Source organism: Achroia grisella, unplaced genomic scaffold (genome assembly GCF_030625045.1).
Source record: "Achroia grisella isolate CSIRO2021 unplaced genomic scaffold, CSIRO_AGI_Agris_v1 utg1573, whole genome shotgun sequence".
Lineage (NCBI taxonomy): Eukaryota > Metazoa > Arthropoda > Insecta > Lepidoptera > Pyralidae > Achroia > Achroia grisella.
The window spans coordinates 2,533,558-2,549,339 of NW_026712655.1; positions in this window are offsets into that span (position 1 = coordinate 2,533,558).

Below are 15,782 nucleotides of genomic sequence, written 5' to 3' on the forward strand. Positions count from 1 at the left end.
ATATTCTCTATATTATCGGATTGGAATGAAAGTACGACTCATGACATCTTAACCCTCCGGAATGAGGCTGTTTATGGGTGCTTTGCCGGAAAATTTTAATGAGAAAAATAACATAACAGTATATTCTGATATAAATGCGATAGGATGCTTATAACACACGAGGTGGAATTTCAGCACGAGCCGTAGGCAAGGGCGTAATAGATCAGAGTGTGTTAAATACGTACGTATATTCTAAGACGTTTTTAATACTTAATTTTAAATAAACACAACCATAAAACTGTGATGCTTGCATTACCGCCGTTTTACTTTTTTAATAAGGCACACTGGCTGGTACTGCGCGGAGCCCTCACATCGAAATTTGATCAAAAATACCAGTTATGGAATATAACTTCACTATTTACGTTTATAACGCACTCGTGAATTATGAGCTGCTTTATATGAAATATGTGAAATTAGATCTACATCACTTTGTAAGCAAGTTTGGTGAAAATGCAATTATTTTATTTACTAGATTCATGTTTATGACAGTTAGGATAAATATATAAAATTAAAATTAATAGATATTTTAACAATTTCAACATTATAACGTTTCAATATTACAACTTTAAGAAATATAAGAATAAATATAATTCCTCTAAATAGGTGATATTAATTTAATAAGATAGTTACGTATGTGTGTATGTTCAATTTGTTAAGAAATATAGTCGTATAGTCTATGCAAAAGTTTATCTTAGATAGATAACGCAAAATTTCTACGCAGTGACGTCAAATAGTTTAATCCTGACTGAGAAATTAGAACAGAGTATCTGGGGAAGCAGTAGTTTAATGAAGAAGAGCCAAGGAGCACTAACTCAAGCAAAACAGCGCGGTTTAAAACTTGGACTTAGCCTTTACTAATCACAGAAATACATAGAAGCACGTCGCACTAAGGAATTTTTTATAATGGTATTAAATATACTACATTTTAGCATCACCAGAATATATAAATAACCAGTCATTTATGTTCAACAATTGTTAATACTGAAAATACCAGTACTGACTTTATACATGTACAATGTACATATATTCTGAACTCATACTTTCTGAACAGAGTAATCCCTTGCAATATTCGGCTATAAAAGAAAAAATTGGGTTATCCAATCCCCAATATTAATTCGATGTTTAAAGTTATTATTGTATATATCTATGTAGTAGTTATTGTACAGTATTGAGTAGTAGGATAAGCCCGGCTTTTTGGCTTTTATAAAAGTACCATCTCTAGTTGGGTACGTAAGTGACTACTTAAGCTAAATTCGGGACAGATAAAAAGCCCTCGTTATTATTTCATATAATACTAATGGGGAAGGATTACAGTAGACTAGAATTAATTTTCAAGTTGAATCAACATTAGCTGGAGTTAAATCACCTGTGGCGATGGCAACGGGTGTCGACGGCCATTATCAGGCAATCGCAGTTACGGAGAGGCGTTAAGTACGTAAGAACTGTTATTGTGGCTGCATACCGTGTCTCTACCGCTACTACAGGACTTCGAATTTGAAAATGGAATTGTTTTTAATCTAAAATATGTCTTGCTCGCGTACTGGCAGTATATATATATATATATATATTTGAGGTTGTAATTTTTGTTTTTAGAACATTAATTAAACATTGTTTTTTCCTATTATATATCTACATGTTTTTTTTATTAATACTAATCGTTTGCCAGAAAATAACATTTAAACTTACAAAAGTATATATTATTAAAATTATGCAATATTATTGACAACATGAATTGTATTGTATGTAATTAATTATTGTCTGTGCGAAAATATCTCACGATTATTTCATATTTAATTTATAAGTATTATTTATAATTAATAAAGTAATAAATTTGGCTACTTGTTATAAGTAGATACAATATCGGTACGGTAGCTAAAAATATGTTTCCATTATTTTTTTACAATATGTTTTCACATAAATTTTAAGATATCATGTTCATTTTTAACTGAAAATTTAACATACATAAACGAATGTCTGGAAAGTACAGGTCAAAATAAATATTGAAACGATTCTGCTATACAAATAAACACGATTTTTAGGATTCAATATTAACGCTTTAATATTATGATATGTAATAAAATAAGGGTAACAAATTTTATGACAAACATTACTCTTTAAGTTTTCTTTATAAATTTATTTGAATATAAAACTTTTTATTTGCATTTCTGAGCATAAAAATTGTACTTCGGATTTCATGAATATACAACTTCTATTCATTTTGTCATAGATACATAAAATAAAGAATTCTCTATAAAAATAAATAGAAGTGTAAATAAATTCAAGGTTTTGTTCCATATATTAAAAACCAACAATGACATTGAAAAAGCTAAGATATTGTGATATAATATACACAGTAAGTTGAATTATAGATCACTGAGTTTTTGAAGTTTGAGATTATTAACAATTAAATAATTAGATACAAGAAATAAGTTCCAGTCCTCAGCTCTAAGGCAAATATCAGTATACAAAATTCATTACTGCCGATTCGGTGCAGAGTTATTACTTGAGATCCAAGTTCTATGTATAATATTTTATACAGTAAAATTGTAAATAGCGAACCTCTTAGCTCTTCCCGCGGTTCAAATTAGTATATGCTACGCTGTTTTAATCAAATAACTATTCAGAATTACAAAAGCTTTAATATGTCATCTGTGAAGTTCATCAATTCTTTGTCAAACAAGATTTAATATCGCGGGAATTTTAATCATATTCTAATATCTTTGTTCTTGTATCATACAACATCCAACTTTTTATGTATCTAATCTGAAAAGAGTAAAATTTAAATTAATTAAAGTATATTTATCTTTGTAATTAATAAACTGTTCATTAATAAATAGCTACAATAATGGCAGCGATGTTAAGATTCTTACAATAATTAATTGACCTGCCTAATAGCTAGAAAGGTTGCTTGTATGTTATGTTCCTATAAACAATATGTTACTTTTCTAGACAGACCTTTCCAAAGCTACTTCTTCACTTTATACTGTGTGGTATTTTTTCTATAATATTTCTCAATCTCGCTGGGGACACCCCACAAGATATTTTCCCAGACGCGGCATCTCTTGCACCACTCTAGAACACTTTTGCATAAACTGTTATCTGTTCTACGATAAGTATAACCAACTCACTGCCACTTCAGCAATTTCGTTCTACAATATACTATGTCGATATAAGAAAATGTCGATGTAATGTTAGATTACGACTTTGACTCAAGCATGTGAAAAAAATATAACTTAAAGTGTATTGGTTATTACTTTTTAATATGTATACAATCATTTATCATTATTACATAGTATAAAACAAAGTCGCTGTCGCTGTCTTTACCTATGTATGCTTAAAACTTTAAAACTACGCAACGGATTTTGAAGCGGATTTTTTTTAATAGAGATAGAGTGATTCAAGAGGAAGGTTTATATATATAATACATGTACACCCGTCAAAAAACGAGGCGAGTAGCTAGTTATTATAATTGATTGACTTCTACTCTATTTAATTACATAAATATGTATTAACTGTGTACAGTTAGATGAACAAATGTGGACTAAGTTCTGATACCTCCATACGTTGTAATTTCATTGTCATGTGTCACCTTTCAATGGAAAGACAACTTAAAAAGTAAGTTGCTTGACGGTAAAATACTAGTTACGTAAGTGTTACCATGGATAACACATGGACACATCTGCTCACCCTAAATAATTTGGCTCGAAAATAAACTAATGATGATATTATTAATTCACTTTAATATTACACTATTCATAATAGGCGAGAAACCATGGTAGCAAATTTGCTAGTGCTTAACGACTACCTCGTTTTGCCGTCATGAATATTGAACAGTCGCAGGGTCTCGCTCGAAAGCTGGATATAGTTAATCTTCTTTTCGGCGATTTAACAGACGTTTTTAATTATAAAAGCCGTAATACTATTGTCCAGTTCGATACACACTATGCGAAAATGCTGTATTCCCGACTACAATTAAACTTGGTACAACAAGCTGTATTTACAGTACATTTCTGTGGATTATTTTTGCATGTAGATATTTTATTTATTTATATGCATTTCTATTATTACTAACTGTTACTTGCGACTTTGCAACTATCTTGAAGAAATAACAAACAGAGACACAGTCACTTTCCTATGTAAGCATGGATTAATAAATATAAAATAACTAATATTTTTCAACATTATGTTGCAGCAATAAATTACTCTTGTATTTTACAAAATAGTTGTCTCAGTAAAGATATATAACATGCATGCAAGATATATAACCTGATATATAACATTTTTCTGAAAATATGTCTTTTATGAAATAGCAATAAAATTTTGAACAGAACTACAGATAATCTTGTAGCTTATCGGGGCAATTTATCTCGACTAAATCTGAAATATCCACCTACTAAGTACTGCAATAAAATAAAAGTACCTATATATAAACTACTACTCTTTGTCTGAAATAATATGTTTTGGTCATTTTTCTCACACAAGTTTCAGCACAAGGCATAGTATTGTTTACATAATCCCCAAAGATGTACCGTGCATGTTTAGAATGTGTAGGTAGCTTGTGCGTAGAGACGTAATATAAATATACATTATTATATGTTATATGCTTCATTAGTATGCTAATGTAACATGCAGGGCATTAGCATAACTACATTTAGTAAATTACAATCGAATCTTACGTGACAAGAAGACGAGATTGCAATGCAGATGTTGTGCATGCATCGACGAGTCGACGATGTGTGCCCTCGGGAGCGGCGGCCGAACCTCCAACATTGTTACCGTAACTTATATTCGATTTCGTAATCGAATAAAGGAGGAAGATACAAACATCGAATGCTTTCAACTTTAATGTATTGTTGAACTGGAACGCGTTTCCGATTCAATGCTTTAGTGGTACAGGCATTAGCATATTGTATTGTGGAATGCATAATGTTTCTCATTCGTATTAAATTTATTACCTATCTTTTCTGTACTATTTCAATTATACAGACTTTGGCTATAAATTATCCATCGGGAAATTCGTATAATCATGTTGGGTTGACTGTAAAATGGATGTATTGGTATAAACTTGCCATTATACTCATTTATAAAATGAATAAAGAAACAATCTTAACAAACGTTTTATAAACACAAATTATTATATATATTTTAGAATGTTTTTATTTTTAACATCCATTATTAGGACTAAAATTAATTTGCAGTACCTATTCGTAAGTATCAATAGCTTTTAAATGATCTGTGAAAATATTATTTGTACAATATACTTCTTTCTTTTCTGTTTTTTTAGAATTAAACATGCTTCAGAAATGTAATTTCTTTTGCTACGAGATTACTTGAAATCTCGAAAATAGACTATTATTTTATATATGATATGAGTGTTGATATCTGTGTCTGTTCAAAACACTTACGTTTTCGGTACACAGATGAAATTTCAATTGAAGCTTTCTAGCTGCTTTATTCACAAAGCCTATTATTCAACTTTGATAACGCTTTAGCCTAGTTTCTTAGTAAAATTATTATTGAAGATAGACATCCAGGACATCAGAAGAAGTTTCATCATGTACAAATTGTATCGAACATCTCTTTAATCTAATGACTGTAGAAACGTACAAGAAATCTACTAAACCTTGATTAAACAATCATCTCCTCTTCTCCAAGAAGAGTATATACTCGAACAATCGGATTTAGTGTTACAGAGTTGTTGTTAATAGAATATTGACTGGTTAAATGTTTGTGGTAAAACGGTCGTAGGTAGACTTTCAATTAGAGACATAAATTATTTAGAGAGTAGGCGTAAGCTTTTAAGTATTTTAAAGTGTAACTCCATAATGTTTAATTAAAATACCCTGACACTCAATTTATAAAGAACGTAGATATACAAATATTATAATAATAATAGTAATAATATTTTATTCATAAATATACAATTTCATAGATGTATAATTCAATACTAAATGTATTGAATTATACATGCCCTGCCCTGGCTTTCGATATAGGTAAACTAATTGCATATTATTAACATAGTTTCTTGGGTAATTTTAAAATAATAATTATTAAAATAAAAATAATAATAATTTAAAACAACATAATTTATTATATATTATATTAAAGAGGTGCCTTATAAATAAATGTTGCTTATAAGTTTCTATTAATGTAAATTATTTACAAGTATTATTGGAAATAGGGATTTGAGAGTATCGGTGATGTTAGTGAGACATTTTGACACAATTATTCACCACGTTACATTAAATGTTGATAAATTGTGACAAATTAAAAGTTTGTTAAAATATTAGCTAACAAGCTGAAGTATTAATGCATTCCTATACAACTTGTTTACATTTATTAAAAAAGTTCTACTTGATACAATATAATATTATACTGTATATAATAAAATCAGATCATGTCGATAAGTAGGTAATTAACAACATTCATGAACATCTTACACATCCTTAGAGGAATTGCATTTGTTGCCATCTTTATTTAGTAGGTATGTGCTATTTTTTAATCGTATCGGACTGCACATTATTTTCATTATAACGTCACAACAGAAATATGTGATAAAAAATATTGAATAATAAGAAACAATATAGTCATTTCAAGATGACTAAAAACTATAATATTATCTTATTTATGCTAAAGACGAAACATTAATCATAGAGATCATATTGGCTAGCAAACTAATATAATTGGCTGGAACTCAGATTCAGTTAGTTGAGTTTCCGCGCGGTTTATTGTTAAATCGCGTGGTTGTTTCAGATAATTGACGTCGACAGTAATTACATGCTGCACAGCCCTTCCACACGGATTCTCTTGTTTTAAAAGCTATATACACAGACTATCCCTTTCGCTCTGCAAGTGTTTAAAAGTGATGGCATCACTATTATTGAGTTAAATAATGTTAACGGAAAGCGCAGGTTCCTAATACAGATACGGGTATATAAGTCAAGGCAAGCCTTAACGTAGGCAAATGAATACGGTAGGCGTAGCTGGATATCAAATTAGGGAAATGTGATCGCACAAATTGGATTCTCTGCAAGTGCTACACATTTTGAAATTATTAGCTATACGTCGGGAATTTCTATAGCTTTAGAAAGTAAATGAAATTTCCAATAACAACGTTTATAAACAATAAGGTTGTTTTTAATAATAAACAAAAAAGAGTTACTTACGTGTTGACTGTTATCACAGATAATAAATATGATGCATGTAGTAATATTTATTCTATCATATACGTATGTATATATAGTTTCAAAATATTAACTGATCTAACATTATTCTTATGATGCTACCTGTTGGTGTTACTAACTATTTATAGGTCAAATGTGCTGTTTTGTATAGTATTTTATGCACCTCACAACAACCTCTATTCTAAGTATTTACTTAGGTATGGTTTGAAATGTCAAATTTCTTACCATTTTCATATTTACTTATTCTTCCAAAACAATACAAATTCTGTAGGATGACGTAAAAGAAACATTACAATAAATTTTCGTCAACAACACAATAGCAATATATTATATATATATAATATGGGAATGGTAAAAAATCTGATTTGACTCTGACTAATGGAAAATGCATCAGTTGATCTATCGGTAAAAATAAGTAGTATATTACGAATCACGATACGTGATTTAATGTCTCATATGTAGTCATTTCTGTCTGTTCTATCATAGTAAGTTGTTATGCCTTTGTATCCAATAATTTCATTTCTATAGCTCACAGCTAGCTTCTATAGCTCTTGCAAAACAAGCATAATATAATATTACAGAATATTATACGTGAACAACTGAACAGTTTGTATATCTTTTGTTGGAAAATGGAATTAGTTTCAAATTCCACTAAAATAGAGAACTTCTAAATTTCTGCAGCAGTTACACTGCGGATTAGTAGCTGTATAGTATTTATGCAAAACACACAGTTTTCATTATAATAATAGTCGTTTTCAACGCCTGGTCCTATGGTTGGTAAGCGGTCAGGGTATGGCTCTGAATGAAGCGGACGTTGATGACTCTAAATAATAAAGATTCATAAATCCAAAGTCGTTAACTTTTTTATTGAAACTGCTGACCCACATAATATAACAGTAACAAAAAAATAGATGGCTTAACAATTAAGAAAAAGGATTTTATTAACCTAAAACAATTTGATTGCAAAATTCGTCCCTGAGTTTACGATTGCAAGAGACTTTACTGTTTCTGTGTTTAAAAATGAATACAGCACTTTCTGCGCAGAATGCAGAGGTATGTATTGTGAAACTGCTCGTCAACCGCTCGTTTCAAAGCCTGTACCTTAAAGTTGGTTCATGAATATTGAACATCGTAGACTGCCAGTCTCTGTTGGTACTGCTCTGACTTTACTGCATTAACACTATTATTTTCCGAATGGTTGACTGAAATCAATGTTACATTGAAAGTTTCAATGGATTCATCCCTAGAGGTCTCATCAGGTCATAATTATATTTCATCGTAATTTTCCTGAACGCCGACTTTACGAAAAATATAACTTTTGGTACTCAGAGATCAGTTGTATTATTTCTACTATATTTATCGTATTTTATAGAATCGTCTAGTAGAATAGGAGTTTTTAATATTTCATAAATATCGTCGTATATTTACGATGATATTTATGATACATTAAGTAAAGTAAGCGTTGTTTATATAATTTTAACTACTGATTATAGTTATACATCTTTTTATAATAACTACGTTAACGTGATATTAAAGAAATATATGTTCTAATGATAATATGAATGTTTGTAAGTATATATATCATATCATGCAGCCAATGTCGAGAGTACTACCGAGTGTGAAGTTTAAATATTGTATGGCTTCTGCGATAATAAATACAATAACAATTTAATTAATTATTATTCAATATAACAGTTGTATTAAAACAAATTTTAATGATTCATCGAATTTCTCTGAAACTTTAGAAAGGTTATTATGATATAGCTTTATAAATACATGTACTTTAATATTATTATTTTAGGATCGTAATTGAAACATGTTCAAGTAAAATCATGTTGACTGGATTATGAAAATATAATTTGATTGCACGTAGAAATTAAATTAAAAGTCAGACATTTTATTTATAGATACAATTTTATCCTATACATTTCTATAATAAGTAATTTAGGAGCAATGAAATGAATTGATTTTGTTTGAATTGAAATGAAATTTATTTGCTAGAGACATTGTCTACATATGTAGATATTACATTTATTTTATCCAATATATTTCGCCACGGAATGGCATGCAAATATTTTAGTTTCGAACAATTTACAATGTACTTCAAATATACCAGAGGGTGATACTGGCTACGTGGGTACCTCTATTTCGCCTAGTTCTACTAAACATTAACTTGTTTTGCAAGCTGTTTAGTTTGAAAATGGCTGTGATGTTACAGGAAAGTATAATATAATAATATAGTTTTTAGAAATTATAATACATGAGTAATACTAAGGTATGAAGTAGGTAGAAGCACGACACGATGCTTCCTTGTTTTGTAACCAATAAACAATAGACGGATCTTGTTTCATCTATCCTCTTTATTGTTATAATCATTAGACAAAGTTGTCATAAAATATAGATGATGATAACCACATTATATCCAATTGACAGTTAATTCGTATGGAATTCCAGTTAAAATATCAGTGCTCTGCAGTGTCTTCAAAATTCATCTATAAAGACAATCAATAATAATATAAATTTTGGGCAGCTTGTTATTGTCGCCACTAGTTTAAAAACATAGTTTCTTGCTCATTTTTCTTATGATTCTCTGCGTTCTGAATAAGTGTTAGAATAAAAAAATCATGATTATACAAAAGTGCTAATATTAAGTTTATTTGAAGAAAGAATAATCTTTATTGAAATAAACTTAATATCAGCACTTGTTGTATTTATAGATTAATACTTTGTATTTACTGTTATTATTTTGTTAGTATTGTAATATTGACAAATACGAATTAGTTCTCTATGTTTAATAATGTTTGTGAGAATATGTAACAAACGGAAAGACCGTAAGCATCACACTAAATATATATTTCTGTATTCACTTCCACTTTCATGTTAGTGCAGGTACATATTGGCACAATCTGACAACCTTGTTTGCAAATACATCACGCCCACAGCAATTATAAACAAAATTCATTTTCCTGGAATACAACGTAATTGTGATAGTTCTACCTTCCACGAACATACACCCACCTATGACTTATATTGGTATTATTATTATACGGATAATTATTTGTACTTTTCTCAAACATAATTTCATAACTGATTATATCGTTATATATATCATCTAATATATTATATATTATACAAATCCTTTAATTTTTCAGGAAAAGCATAAGTTTCTAAAATGTTGTCAGACATTTTAGGAACTCAGTGATGGAGAATTTGAATAAAAACGGTCGGTACGTTTCTTTCTTTCATTATATGTCAATCTGTTAGTCTAGTAGTACGTGTAGTATGTGTACATAATTGTAGGTATATTTTTTACAACTAGTCAGCAAAATGCCAACCACCAAGAGTTTTCCAATAGCTATTTCGGTCACGTTCAAATTTTGTTGACTGTTGCCACTACCTGCATTCTACATGAAAAGGGTCCAGATACTTCGATGATCAAAAATCTCTCAAGAGACAACGTTACTTTCTTACTCCAAAGATCAAAGTGTGAAATGTATAACGTATGTTTATGTTCGCTATATCCGTGTCTATATCATATAAATATAATAAGTTTACGATAAAATATGTTTGTTCTTAATACATTGTAAACGTGAAAACGAGTGTTTTGTATCCTAAGAAATATTATAGATAAAAGTGAATTAGGTACAGGTGCTTCTTGCACTAATGGTGTGCGCTGGCAAAGCTCCAGTAAAAGATGAAGATGAAATCAGGTCACTTAACAGATCGTGTTCAAGTCATGATGGAAGTAACTTTGTTGATGTCCAGTGGGACAATTTGGCGGTTACATTACTACCAATAGTATGAATAGTTGCCATTTGCAGTTGCCTGCTTGAGAAGTAGTAATAGCTGACGTGTAGCAGAAGTGCAGGTATTAAAACAATTTTAATACTAGTTTAGTTTAGTCATTTTAATACTTAGTTTTAGTGTCATAATAGTATTTGCTAACATTTACAAAGATCTTATAATTATGACATATTTTGGAGAGATTTTATATATGTTAGATTTTAAGTATGTACATTATAAATTATATTTAACATAAGTATATCAATAAGGTCAAAAATGTAAGTGTACTTAAATTGAAAACAGAATAACATTTATAAATTAAAATTATGTCAAGTAAATAAAACAAACGATTTTCATGAAATTGTTCTCTTCTATTAACATAATAATTATTTATTGTAATATTGACCTATTGTTAAGCTTCAACGTAATTTAACTATACGGTAATAATATTATGTAGACTTATGTATTTCGGATGTTTCATCTTTAATCCAATATTATGAAACATGTGTACTGTAATTGTTTGCTTTTGTTACGTGTAGCTATTATAAATATGCAAATTTTTCAGAATTTTCATGGCTTTAACAATACATTTGTATTATTGAGAATATAGTGTATTATTAACTAGAAATTTTATTATAACGATTAAAATATAAAAGATAATAATGTGTCGGTTTAACATAAGGGACCAGTATTATACAAAGACCACTGTATTTGTTAATCTGACCGTATAACATATGTAATTATCGACCGTAGACCTTACAGTTGCTATCAAAGCGACCCTAAAAGGAACGTCCTCGTCCTACCTAATCTTTTCATCTCTGCAATCCTCCAATTTTATTTTTAGTATTTTAATAAGGGGAAGCTTACAATGTTGGTTGGAAACTGTCTACTTAAGGGCAATTCAACGTCAAATTAACTCAGAAATAAATACGCTTTCAATTTGTATTCAACTGTAAGCACAATTTGTAATCAGCAAAGCTTGTTTCTCTTCTCCGACAATGGTTATTTGTCGAGCCATTAGGAGCTTTGAATAAGTATATTCATTACATTTTATTCAAAGTATGACATGAATGGAATTATGTTGATTATCAAGTGTCTTACTAGGTAGATATATACAGGCATTTTTACAACTGTTACTGTTGTGATACTGTTACTATTAAATGAAACGTAAGGGTTTGTATACATAGACGGACTATCAGTTTCAAGCAGCTAAAAAGTGTGTGAGAGTGCGTCTGTCTGCCTTTTATATATTATTTTTTTACGATTAAACTGTTAAACGGATCTTAATGAAATAATATCAATCAGTTATTTAAAAATATGATTTAGAAGGGACTGAAAGAGGGATGACACTTTGTACCATGGAAATTGAAGATAAGAGCCAGTTATTAATATAATTGAGATACATGCCACGAACATAGGCTTGATAAAACGTAATTCAGTGCATATTTGTCGTGTCGCGACTTGCGATATTATAATAACAAATATTTACGTGGTTAATGTAACATTGATCGATGCCCAACCATCCATCTCCCATTCGCCCGCTAGTTATAAACACAGCCGCTTTTAACCACCCGTCGACGGTAATTAGCTAAACTACCTTCAGTGAATGATTAATAGTTACATTCCGCTAAACCTGATAATCTCAGACGTACCGGTTATTTGATTATTTCATGCCACATTATTAAGGTATTTTACGGTAAAGTGTAGCAGTAACACTGTGTTGGTAGTTACAAATTCTTCGTTGTATTTAATTGTATATTCAGATATTTTATATTTATTAAAAAAATCTAAACGTCAATGAGTAAAGAGGTAATTGATTCATCTATAAATTTTGAATTGTCTTTCTATTTTTTCTTATATATTCAGGTTTAAACGGCTGTAAGGATCTTTATGAAATTTGACGTGTAGACAGAGACTATCTCTTGGACATACATATGTAGGCTATTTTGTATTTAAATAAGCAAATTTGCATTAACTAACAAACTGACAGAACTCATATTCATATATATATTATTAGTAAGAATTAAGAAAAACATTTAGGATAACAGTGGCTAGTCTTTTAATTTAAACTAATATTTATCATTATAGAAATAAAATTGAGTATATACTATTAGTTCAGGCAAACAAGATTTATCTAGCAATCAATTATTGTTTGTTAATAGTGAATACAAAATATACAGAAAATATGAGTGTTCCTCGTTTGCCCAGGCCCTTAATCTTCACAGTCGCTACCTATACAGTAATTTAAGTCTACAAAAGAATTGTTACTTAACTCCATCTAATCCTCTATAAAGTAGAAGGACTTTCTCTGTCGTGCACCATTAATTTTGGAATGAGATTATTGTCTTTATAGTTCTTTATAACCTACTTCAAAAAGATTCAACAGTATTTTTTGTACGTGTGTTTAGATTTGATAATGTAGCTTTTACTTGCAATAAATTTAAGTTTACCTGCGTTCACGAAACAGGATATTTTGATTAATTATATTTCCTAATTGCAAGGAATTGAAATAGCTGAAATAACTTGTTATAAATGTGAAACTGTGTCTCTTGGTCTATATGTTTGTTACTTTTTGAACCGGACAGACATTAATGAAGACTAGGATTGATATCATGAGAAGGGATACAAAAAGAGACAGACAAAGTAGCAGTTGAAACGATCCCTAAATACTATTTTGACAATGTATTAGGAGCTATTTGAATCCTAAAAATAAAAAAATATTGAATATCATACATCTACAACCCAATTCATTAACCTATATTTAAGCAAACATTAAATGTAATTACTTAACGCTATTACAATTTACAATTTAGTTTTCCCTAGTCATTAACGATAACGTTACCTTGGCAAATTCTGTTGTATCAAGACTACATGAGAATGTGTTTAAACGCTATTGTGCCACTAACAGGTATGTAATTAATCGGATTTCGGGACATACATCACGCACTTCCGCCCGTCGGAAGGATCTGTTGCACCCCATCTGTTCTATACAGTTATAATCTAATAATTCTGTATAATGTCTTAATAAATGATAAAGTAAATTGGACTTGTGAATAATTTTGAAAATTATAAAACCATATGACATTTGATGTTTAATAAATTCTTTAAAAAATTTCGTATTTTATATTGCTTTGTGTGCAATATAAAATACGAAATCTTTTAATTTTTAAAAGACAAAAACTGTAGTATTTACGTTATATAGTCCCTTACCCCTACTTCTCATGAATGTATATGTAGTGTATATGACTAAGGTCACATAAATAATACATGTACTGTTTACATAAAGCTTTCTGAAGAAAATATCTACATGATAGTAAAAACTGTATCTGTTAAATTCATAGAAATAGTAAGCGGAGAAAAAGACAAATGACAACAGCGAATACTATTAGAGATTAGAAGAAATTTTTTTCCAGAATTTATAGTGTATTTTTAAATATAAAATTCTAGATTCTAGATTAGCTTGAGATTATTTCATCTTCTATAGGTATATTGTACGTAAAAAATCTCATTGCAATAACTCATATATTTATTGTTTTTCATTAATTGACTTATATTCTTTAAAGAACTCCATAGTATTTATGCAACTTCTTTCGATATTATATCAACACATAATAAAAAACTGTTGAAAGTTTGAGTACATAAACATATTAGTATGTGCCCGTTAGTTTTAATTTAAATTCATATGTTAATAAACTAGAATGTTATTAAAGCTTCTATGGTTCGGTCATTTTATTAATTACATTCGTACATTTCCTGTTTAAATCTAACTGTGCCCGGTACAAACGAGTAATTATTGCAGAGTTACTAAAATAATTTATGTCATTTGTAAACAGTAATACAGTGGTGGTAGCATGAGCGCTAAAATACATTGTAGGTAGTGTACAGATACATTAATTTGAAACTACAAATAAAATTGTTATTGCATATGTATAAAATTTTCTCTGAATAATGGAATGGTATCTGAAAGCGCACTGTGAAGAATGATAGTATGTGAGACTTTATTCCAGGTCAATTTGTTTATTCACAACATCAGTTTACAGGAGTTACTGCGGAGGTCGCCCTGACATGGTAACATTGCTAGCAATGGGACTACTATTTCCTTATTATTAATAGTTCCCTCGCCCCGTACAATATTCAATAAATACTTGCTAAAAAACACGGAGTGATAAATTGAAATACAAATAAAAGAAATAATCCAATACGTACTGAGTAGGTACTGGTATCTGAAAGGGACACAATAATTTTATGATATGGTTATTTTGATCAATCGTACATGATTACTCGTAAGCATTGTTACTTTCCTCCTGAGCGGTAACAATTTTCAGCTCAATAAGTTCCGGAAGACGGGCCTAGGGATCTATAACAATACAATAAATTGCTTGTATTGGCCGCCGCCGGGTGTACATAATGTGCGTGAGACCACAACAAACTTTATATCAAGAGCGGGCCGAGGTGAAAAACGTCTCTCTCGTAACTCGAAACGCAATAAGCAGCTACTCGTAAAAACCTATGTCTCACGCCGTGTCGGTGTAGCGGGCCGTAACATTTTTTCCACTTAAAGGAATAGGACATCATACCCCACATGAAACACGCATTCAGTGTAATAGAGGCGATGTAATTATATTACAGATGATGAATGTACGATTCTTTCGGAATTGAGGAGAGTCAGAAATAACGGCGCAATTAAGCATAAGTAAGCATATTACTTTTTTTCATACTTGTAAATGACATCAATTAACAGTTTTAACATGTATTCTTATTTAAATTATTTATGGG